Raw genomic sequence first — 9,182 nt, 5'->3', positions numbered from 1 at the left:
GGGAAAATGGTTCGATTCTCTCTTGTTGCAGATGGCCATTGATTGGCACTTGTGTTGCACAAATGTCACTTCCCACATATCAGCTGGAACCTGAATGTTGTCCAGGTCTTGCTGCATATGGACATGCACTGCTTCAGTATCTGAGGAGCCATGAATGGTACTGAACGTTGTGCAATCATCAGCGAACATCCCCATTTCAATTTTATGATGGAAGGAAGGTCACTGATGAAGCAGCTGAAGATGACTGGGCTGAGGACACTACCCTGAGGAACTCCTGCAGTGATGTCCTGGAGCTGAGATAGTTGGCCTCGAATAACCACAACCATCTTCCTTTGTGTGAGGTGTGACGCCAACTGGTGGAAAGTTTTCCCCCTGATTCCCATTTACTCTAGTTTTGCTAGGATTCGTTGATTTCACCCTCGGTCAAATGCTACTTTGATGTCAAGGACAGTCACTTTCACCTCATCTCTTCACTCTTTTTTGTCCATGTTTGGACCAAGGCTGTAATGAGGTCAGGAGTTGAGTGATCCTGGTGGAACAGAAATTTGGTGTCATTGATTAGATTATTGCTGAGTAAGTGCCACTTAATAGCACTGTCGCTGACACACCTTCCACCACTTTACTGATGATCGAGAGATAGACTGATGGGGTGTTAATTGGTTAGATTGGATTTGTCCTGCATTTTGTGGACAGGATATACCTGGCCAATTTTCCACATTGCCTGGTAGATGCCAGTGTTATAGTGATAAAAACAAAAAAACTGCGGATGCTGGAAATCCAAAACAAAAACAGAATTACCTGGAAAAACTCAGCAGGTCTGGCAGCATCGGCGGAGAAGAAAAGAGTTGACGTTTTGAGTCCTCATGACCCTTCGACAGAACTTGAGTTCGAGTCCAAGAAAGAGTTGAAATATAAGTTGGTTTAAGGTGTGTGTGGGGGGTGGAGAGATAGAGAGAGGTGGAGGGGGGGTGTGGTTGTAGGGAAAAACAAGCTGTGATAGAAACAGATCATCAAAAGATGTCAACGACAATAGTACAAAAGAACACATAGGTGTTAAAGTTAAAGTTGGTGATATTATCTAAACGAATGTGCTAATTAAGAATGGATGGTAGGGCACGCAAGGTATAGCTCTAGTGGGGGTGTTTTTTTTAAATAATGGAAATAGGTGGGAAAAGGAAAATCTTTATAATTTATTGGAAAAAAAAGGAAGGGGGAAACAGAAAGGGGGTGGGGGATGGGGGAGGGAGCTCACGACCTAAAATTGTTGAATTCAATATTAAGTCCGGAAGGCTGTAAAGTGCCTAGTCGGAAGATGAGGTGTTGTTCCTCCAGTTTGCGTAGGGCTTCACTGGAACAATGCAGCAAGCCAAGGACAGACATGTGGGCAAGAGAGCAGGGTGGAGTGTTAAAATGGCAAGCAACAGGGAGGTTTGGGTCATTCTTGCGGACAGACCGCAGGTGTTCTGCAAAGCGGTCGCCCAGTTTACGTTTAGTCTCTCCAGTGTAGAGGAGACCACATTGGGAGCAACAAATGCAGTAGACTAAGTTGGGGGAAATGCAAGTGAAATGCTGCTTCACTTGAAAGGAGTGTTAGGGTCCTTGGACGGTGAGGAGAGAGGAAAGGAAGGGGCAGGTGTTGCATCTTTTGCGTGGGCATGGGGTGGTGCCATAGGATGGTGTTGAGGAGTAGGGGGTGATGGAGGAGTGGACCAGGGTGTCCCGGAGGGAGCGATTCCTACGGAATGCCGATAAGGGGGGTGAAGGGAAGATGTGTTTGGTGGTGGCATCATGCTGGAGTTGGCGGAAATGGAGGAGGATGATCCTTTGAATGTGGAGGCTGGTGGGGTGATAAGTGAGGACAAGGGGGACCCTATCATGTTTCTGGGAGGGAGGAGAAGGCGTGAGGGCGGGTGCGCGGGAGATGGGCCGGACACGGTTGAGGGCCCTGTCAACCACCGTGGGTGGAAAACCTTGGTTAAGGAAGAAGGAGGACATGTCAGAGGAACTGTTTTTGAAGGTAGCATCATTGGAACAGATGCGACGGAGGCGAAGGAACTGAGAGAATGGGATGGAGTCCTTACAGGAAGCGGGGTGTGAGGAGCTGTAGTCGAGATAGCTGTGGGAGTCGGTGGGTTTGTAATGGATATTGGTGGACAGTCTATCACCAGAGATTGAGACAGAGAGGTCAAGGAAGGGAAGGGAAGCGTCAGAGATGGACCACGTGAAAATGATGGAGGGGTGGAGATTGGAAGCAAAATTAATAAATTTTTCCAAGTCCCGACGAGAGCATGAAGCGGCACCGAAGTAATCATCGATGTACCGGAGAAAGAGTTGTGGAAGGGGGCCGGAGTAAGACTGGAACAAGGAATGTTCCACATACCCCATAAAGAGGCAGGCATAGCTGGGGCTCATACCCGCATGGGCCCCAGCTATGCCTGTCTCTTTATGGGGTATGTGGAACATTCCTTGTTGCAGTCCTACTCCGGCCGCCTTCCACAACTCTTTCTCCGGTACATCGATGATTACTTCGGTGCCGCTTCATGCTCTCGTCGGGACTTGGAAAAATTTATTAATTTTGCTTCCAATCTCCACCCCTCCATCATTTTCACGTGGTCCATCTCTGACGCTTCCCTTCCCTTCTTTGACCTCTCTGTCTCAATCTCTGGTGATAGACTGTCCACCAATATCCATTACAAACCCACCGACTCCCACAGCTATCTCGACTACAGCTCCTCACACCCCGCTTCCTGTAAGGACTCCATCCCATTCTCTCAGTTCCTTCGCCTCCGTCGCATTTGTTCCGATGATGCTACCTTCAAAAACAGTTCCTCTGACATGTCCTCCTTCTTCCTTAACCGAGGTTTTCCACCCACGGTGGTTGACAGGGCCCTCAACCGTGTCCGGCCCATCTCCCACGCATCCGCCCTCATGCCTTCTCCTCCCTCCCAGAAACATGATAGGGTCCCCCTTGTCCTCACTTATCAACCCACCAGCCTCCGCATTCAAAGGATCATCCTCTGCCATTTCCGCCAACTCCAGCACGATGCCACCACCAAACACATCTTCCCTTCACCCCCCTTATCGGCATTCCGTAGGAATCGCTCCCTCCGGGACACCCTGGTCCACTCCTCCATCACCCCCTACTCCTCAACCCCCTCCTATGGCACCACCCCATGCCCACGCAAAAGATGCAACACCTGCCCCTTCACTTCCTCTCTCCTCACTGTCCAAGGACCCTAACACTCCTTTCAAGTGAAGCAGCATTTCACTTGCATTTCCCCCAACTTAGTCTACTGCATTTGTTGCTCCCAATGTGGTCTCCTCTACATTGGAGAGACCAAACGTAAACTGGGCGACCGCTTTGCAGAACACCTGCGGTCTGTCCGCAAGAATGACCCAAACCTCCCTGTCGCTTGCCATCTTAACACTCCACCCTGCTCTCTTGCCCACATGTCTGTCCTTGGCTTGCTGCATTGTTCCAGTGAAGCCCTACGCAAACTGGAGGAACAACACCTCATCTTCCGACTAGGCAATTTACAGCCTTCCGGACTGAATATTGAATTCAACAACTTTAGGTCTTGAGCTCCCTCCCCCATCCCCCACCCCCTTTCTGTTTCCCCCTTCCTTTTTTTTCCAATAAATTATAAAGATTTTCCTTCTCCCACCTATTTCCATTATATAAAAAAACACCCCCACTAGAGCTATACCTTGAGTGCCCTACCATCCATTCTTAATTAGCACATTCGTTTAGATAATATCACCAACTTTAACTTTAACACCTATGTGTTCTATTGTACTATTGTCGTTGACATCTTTTGATGATCTGCTTCTATCACTGCTTGTTTGTCCCTACAACCACACCACCCCCCCTCCACCTCTCTCTCTCTCTATCTCTCCGCCCCCCCACACACACACATTAAACCAACTTATATTTCAACTCTTTCTTCGAACTCAAGTTCTGTCGAAGGGTCATGAGGACTCGAAACGTCAACTCTTTTCTTCTCCGCCGATGCTGCCAGACCTGCTGAGTTTTTCCAGGTAATTCTGTTTTTGTGCCAGTGTTATAGTACTGGACTAGCTTGGCGAGGGGTGTGGCTAGTTCTGCAGCACAAGTCTTCAGCACTATTGCTGGAATGTTGTCAGGCTCATAACCTTTACTCTATCCACTTCCTTCAGCTGTGCAGTGAATGGAATTGGCTAAAGACTGGCACCTGTGTTTCTGGGGACCTCAGGAGGAGGCCAAGATGGATCATCCTCTCGGCACTTCTGGCTGAAGAGCGTTGCAAATGTTTCACTTTTGCACTGATGTGCTGGGCTCCTCCATCATTGAGGCTGGAGATATTTGTGGAGCCCCTCCTTCAGTGAACTGTTTATTTAACCACCACCAATAATTTCATGGGCACCATTATTGGGAGACTAGCTTTTAAATCAAGATTTATTGATTAAGTTTCAACTCCACCAGTCGCCGTGGCAGGATTTGAACCCATGTCTCCAGACCATTCACCTGTGCCTCTGGATTACCCGTCAGAGACATTCTCACTATGCCACCAAGCCCTCATCCACTTCTGCTCATTCAGTACTGGATGTCAGATAAGCAGACTGATAATTTAGTAACAATGGAGGAATCGAGAAGGTGGCAATGAGATAGAGCTGGGCACCATCAGTGTACATGTAAAAACTAACAGTGTGGCTTCGAATGATATTGCCGAGGGACAATATGGAGTTGAGAAACAGGAAAGGATCAGTGAAAGATCCATGGGGGACACCCAGAGGTATCAGTGTGGGAGCAAGAGGAAAAGTCATTGCAAGTGATTTCTTGGCTATAGTTATGAATGGATCCAGGTGAGAACAGTTCACCCCAGCTGGATGACTGGGAGAAGCAATGGAGGAGGATGGTGTGTTGGACCATGTCAAAACCTGCAGACAGGTCGAGAAAAATGAGAAGGGATTGTTTACTTTTGTCACAGTCGCATAGGATGTAATTTTATCTTAGATAAGAGCTGTTTTCGTACTGTGATAGGAGCAGAAACCTGATTGCAGGGGTTCCAGCATGGAGCTTCAGGAAGGCTCGGATTTGGGAGGTGACAACATGTTCAAGGGAGAGGAAAGGGAGTTTGGACATGTTGACGGGTCAACGGCAGAAGCAGCTGATCAGAAGGCCTCGGTCTTCGTAACAAAGAAGTTCCTCGCACATATTATTGTATTAGAAATATTCCCTTCAATAACCTGCATAGTTTTAAAGCTAGGAGGAAAATAAATACTGGCTGTATAAGGCATTGAAGCTCCAGCATCATTACTGTTGAACTGACCAGCCACACAGCTTAAAGCAATTGACTGATGCCAGTATTACCGGGTGAGCTTGCTATGTGTTCACATGGTACTCCTTTGTCTGTTTAGAAGAGGCATTAACTCATTTAAAATAAGTGGTCTTGTGCCTGTGTTAAAATAGTAGATAAAGGGTATGTCCAGTGGCTAAACAGGAGGTAGTTAAATGGCAGGAGTGATATGAGTTTCATTGGAACAGGGTCTAAGGTGGGAAACAAAGAGCTCCTCAGACTGGGACAGGGAGCTCAGGGTCCAGCTTGCAGTCAGAGGAAGAGTTCCACAATAGAAGCATTAATTTATGTTTGTTTGACAGATGCAAGCTAACCCGCAGCTGGAAGGCATGTGTGTGAGATGACATAGGTTAAAGATCTGCCGATACTCTGATGCTATCCGCTAATAGTTTGCCACCACTGGCTGGGATTTAATGGGGCGGAGGAGGGCATGTTCACTGACTGGAAAGTTAGGGGCGCTCTGCCTCTGCTGGTCATGGAAGCTCCAACTGCATTTTACTTTCCTCAGGCAACTAATTGTTTGCATTTGGGACTTTTGCCCCTTCAAAAGGAGAATGTACCACCTCCAAAGAGCTGCCAGCCCATTGGTGACAAGTAGCTCTTCAGTGCCAGCAGTATCATTGGGAGCAGTGGCCATTGCTGGGACTGCAGCAGGCCTGGTTCAGCAAAGATGGACAAAGGCCCCAGAATGCATGTAGGTTTGTGGGGCTTGCCAGGGTCAGCCAAGCAGACTCCAGTGAGTGACCGGGGTGGGGGTTGGGTGCGGGGGTAGAGTGAGCTGGTGTTGGGGTGGGAGGGGATCTCTTTCAGCACAGATAGCCCTTGCCATCAGAGAGGCCATCTTTGGGTCACAGAGTGCCCAACCAAGGGGGCACCCCTCCCGAGCCTGGAGGATATGTCTGCCAATCTCCCCACGTGGTCAAAATGCCCACCTGCTGCAAGTAAAATACCAATGGCATAGGGATGAGACCCTTAAGTGGCCATGAATTGGCCATTTGCTACCTTCGTTCCTGCTAGTAAAATGGCAGGGGTGGCTGATAGGCAATGGGCATGTACCCCTCTACCAGCCCAACTGATTTTACATCCCCCTGCTTTCTAGCATGTTCTTTCAGGCCCTGTAAAATCTCCGCTACTATCTAAGTTTCCATAACTGAGGGCGACAACCATCCATAGTACCCAACCAATTTAGGAGAGGTGTTGAGAAAATTAGGGGGAGGAAATATTTTGGTTTCTACGGGGCGTCTCCAACTCTTAATTAGTTGTGATTGACTGTATTTAGTGTGCAGAGTTAAAAAAAGTTACATTCATTTCTTTTGTCTTTTGATTGCTACTGTTCATTTGAAAGTGTTGAGTATAAAATGTTAAAATCAGGAACATCTTGCACTCGATTTTTATATTTTGACATTACTCTTAGCTCAGAGATTCAATGCCAGCATGTGAATGGAGAATAGGTTGGTTCATTAGAGCGATGTGCTGGTAACAGGTAAGGAGTTTGTTTTGGCAGTCAAATCTTATCGTGAACTTTTGTGCCAGCAGAATACCATGCAAAGCTTCCTTTGTGAAACAACTGAAACTGGAGATGTCTTCCGCATGCACGTGAAAGTCACATTCAGTTTCCTCTCAAATCCAAATGCATGATCGTCACAAAATGCATGGACTTCTGTGTTTGCAGGAAGGAAAATACAAGCAATCCTAGGCTTGCCTCTTAGGTCAGTATTATGGAACTGAGAGCAGATCTGAACTATAATTGTATTAACTAAATCATGAAGATAATGGGACAAACAGGCAAAACTGTCCTTGGTCATTTTCTTTGTCTGACCAACAATTCAGAATCTAAATACCTGATCGTACAATGAAGGGGTGTCACAAGTTAAGCATACAGGCTGAGTTGATCTGCTCCTGCCCTACACACTGAATGGATAAAAATGGTTTCAGATTTGTTTCTAACAAAAATGGTGGCAAGACAGATGGGGGGGCATTTTGAGGCATATGTGACATGTAGTTTCAGGGAAGGGATGCAAATAGGGAAATAGCCAGCTTCAAAAGAGCATTTGGAATTTAGTCTGCCACCAGGCTCTGAGTCAGCAGTGATATCAAATCCTCAGGCCTGCGTGTTTCAGAGGTTTGGTGTCTAGGCTGAATCCGAACCCGGGAAACATTGACAGTAAAATTAGATGTGAGCAGGGACACAAAGCATGCAGTATCACGTTGCTCGTCTGTTATATGTTCTACTCAATATTCAGTTTCCATTCACTTTGATGAAACTGAATATTGAGGATGTTTTATAATGGCCAGTCAATGCAATTCCATCTGTCTTGTGCACCCTTTCATATCAGATTTTACCCCCACTACCCAGAGAACCATAATAGTGCTTTAGAAACATTGCCAGCGATAAACTGTGTCCTGTCAGGGAGATGAATTAACTGGTGATACATTGGGCAGGATTTTCCAGCCCTTCCCATTGGTGGGATCTTCCTGTCTCGCTGAAGTCAACAGGGATTTGGATAGAAAAATCCTGGCCGTTGCACTTTTTAAAAACACAAAACACTCCCATTCAGTCACAGCAAGGATGAAAACTAAGAAATAGGGTTGGGATTAAAATCCTTCCAAATTTATCAGTGAACACCCAAAAAATTAAATTGTCCTATATTCTCCAAAGTGCTGATTTTCACATTTCTTTAAATATAAATGTTGATTTCTGGTTCGCACACCTGAACCAAATCCTCAAACACAAGCAACACAATTCACATTCTTTTACTGTAATTATTAGAGAAAAAGTTTGGCCCCTATCAGCTGCCAACTGAAGCATGAGAATGGAGAGTAAAATCACACAATGTAATACCGTGGCAAACTCACCAGGAAGATTAGGTCAAAATGATTTTAACTTAAGACAATATCCTGCTGCCTTCAACAAGAATGAAGTGTTATAGGGAACAAAAACAGAATTACCTGGAAAAACTCAGCAGGTCTGGCAGCATCGGCGGAGAAGAAAAGAGTTGACGTTTCTTCTTTTCTTCTCCACCGATGCTGCCAGACCTGCTGAGTTTTTCAGGTAATTCTGTTTTTGTTTTGGATTTCCAGCATCCGCAGTTTTTTTGTTGTTATAGGCTTACAGTCTTACAATAATCACAATAATTGGATAAGGTGTGTGGCTATATGAATCTTCCATCTGTTATACAGAGCTGTGCGTAGTGACAAAATCTGGGCATAATGCAGATCTGGTTTATATTTGAACAGTGATCACGCTTGAAAGACAATTGATACTCTTTCGAGTACAAACCTGTTTCCATCTGTTTCAGATGAAGTTACATGTTTCATAGTTTGCCATTGTGAGATTTGAACTCTTGATCTTGGGGTTACAAACCCAGTACCATAACCACTTGGCTATTTAGGCCAAGCCAAAATTGTTTTATAGTTTGCCATTGTGAGATTTGAACCCTTGATCTTGGGGTTACAAACCCAGTACCAATACCACTTGGCTATTTAGGCCAAGCCGTTAAGCCTACTGCACCTGGTATTCCCAGGCAGTCTCCCATCCAAGTACTAACCAGGCCTGAGTCTGCTTAGCTTCTGAGATCAGAAGAGATCGGGCGTTTTCAGACTAGTATGGCCGCAGGCTTTTTTATTGGGATACTTCATAGTTTTGCCCTTGTGAGATTTGAACTCTTGATCTTGGGATTACAAACCCAGTACCATAACCACTTGGCTATTTAGGCCAAGGCCTTGAAAGACAATTGATATCAGATGACTGATTAAAACAGTTTGATTGGCTGTCCTTCCAGCTGAACAATAGTTGGACTGAATGTCATATTGGCAGCTGAACCGAATGATTTCAATACTCTCACA

The 9,182-nt window shown here is 45.9% G+C and overlaps 1 non-coding gene across 1 annotated transcript; it reads right to left on the bottom strand.

Moving 5' to 3' along the window:
• Nucleotides 1–8,835: 8,835 nt before the first annotated feature.
• LOC121277585 lies at nt 8,836–8,954 on the bottom strand. Its single transcript, XR_005942944.1, has one exon. It is a non-coding gene; the product is annotated as a 5S ribosomal RNA (ribosomal RNA).
• Nucleotides 8,955–9,182: the final 228 nt, after the last annotated feature.

This window comes from Carcharodon carcharias, chromosome 4, assembly GCF_017639515.1.
Source record: "Carcharodon carcharias isolate sCarCar2 chromosome 4, sCarCar2.pri, whole genome shotgun sequence".
In the NCBI taxonomy this organism is placed as follows: domain Eukaryota; kingdom Metazoa; phylum Chordata; class Chondrichthyes; order Lamniformes; family Lamnidae; genus Carcharodon; species Carcharodon carcharias.
Note: the sequence above shows the minus strand (reverse complement) of the source record. Positions and strands in the feature narration are given on the sequence as shown.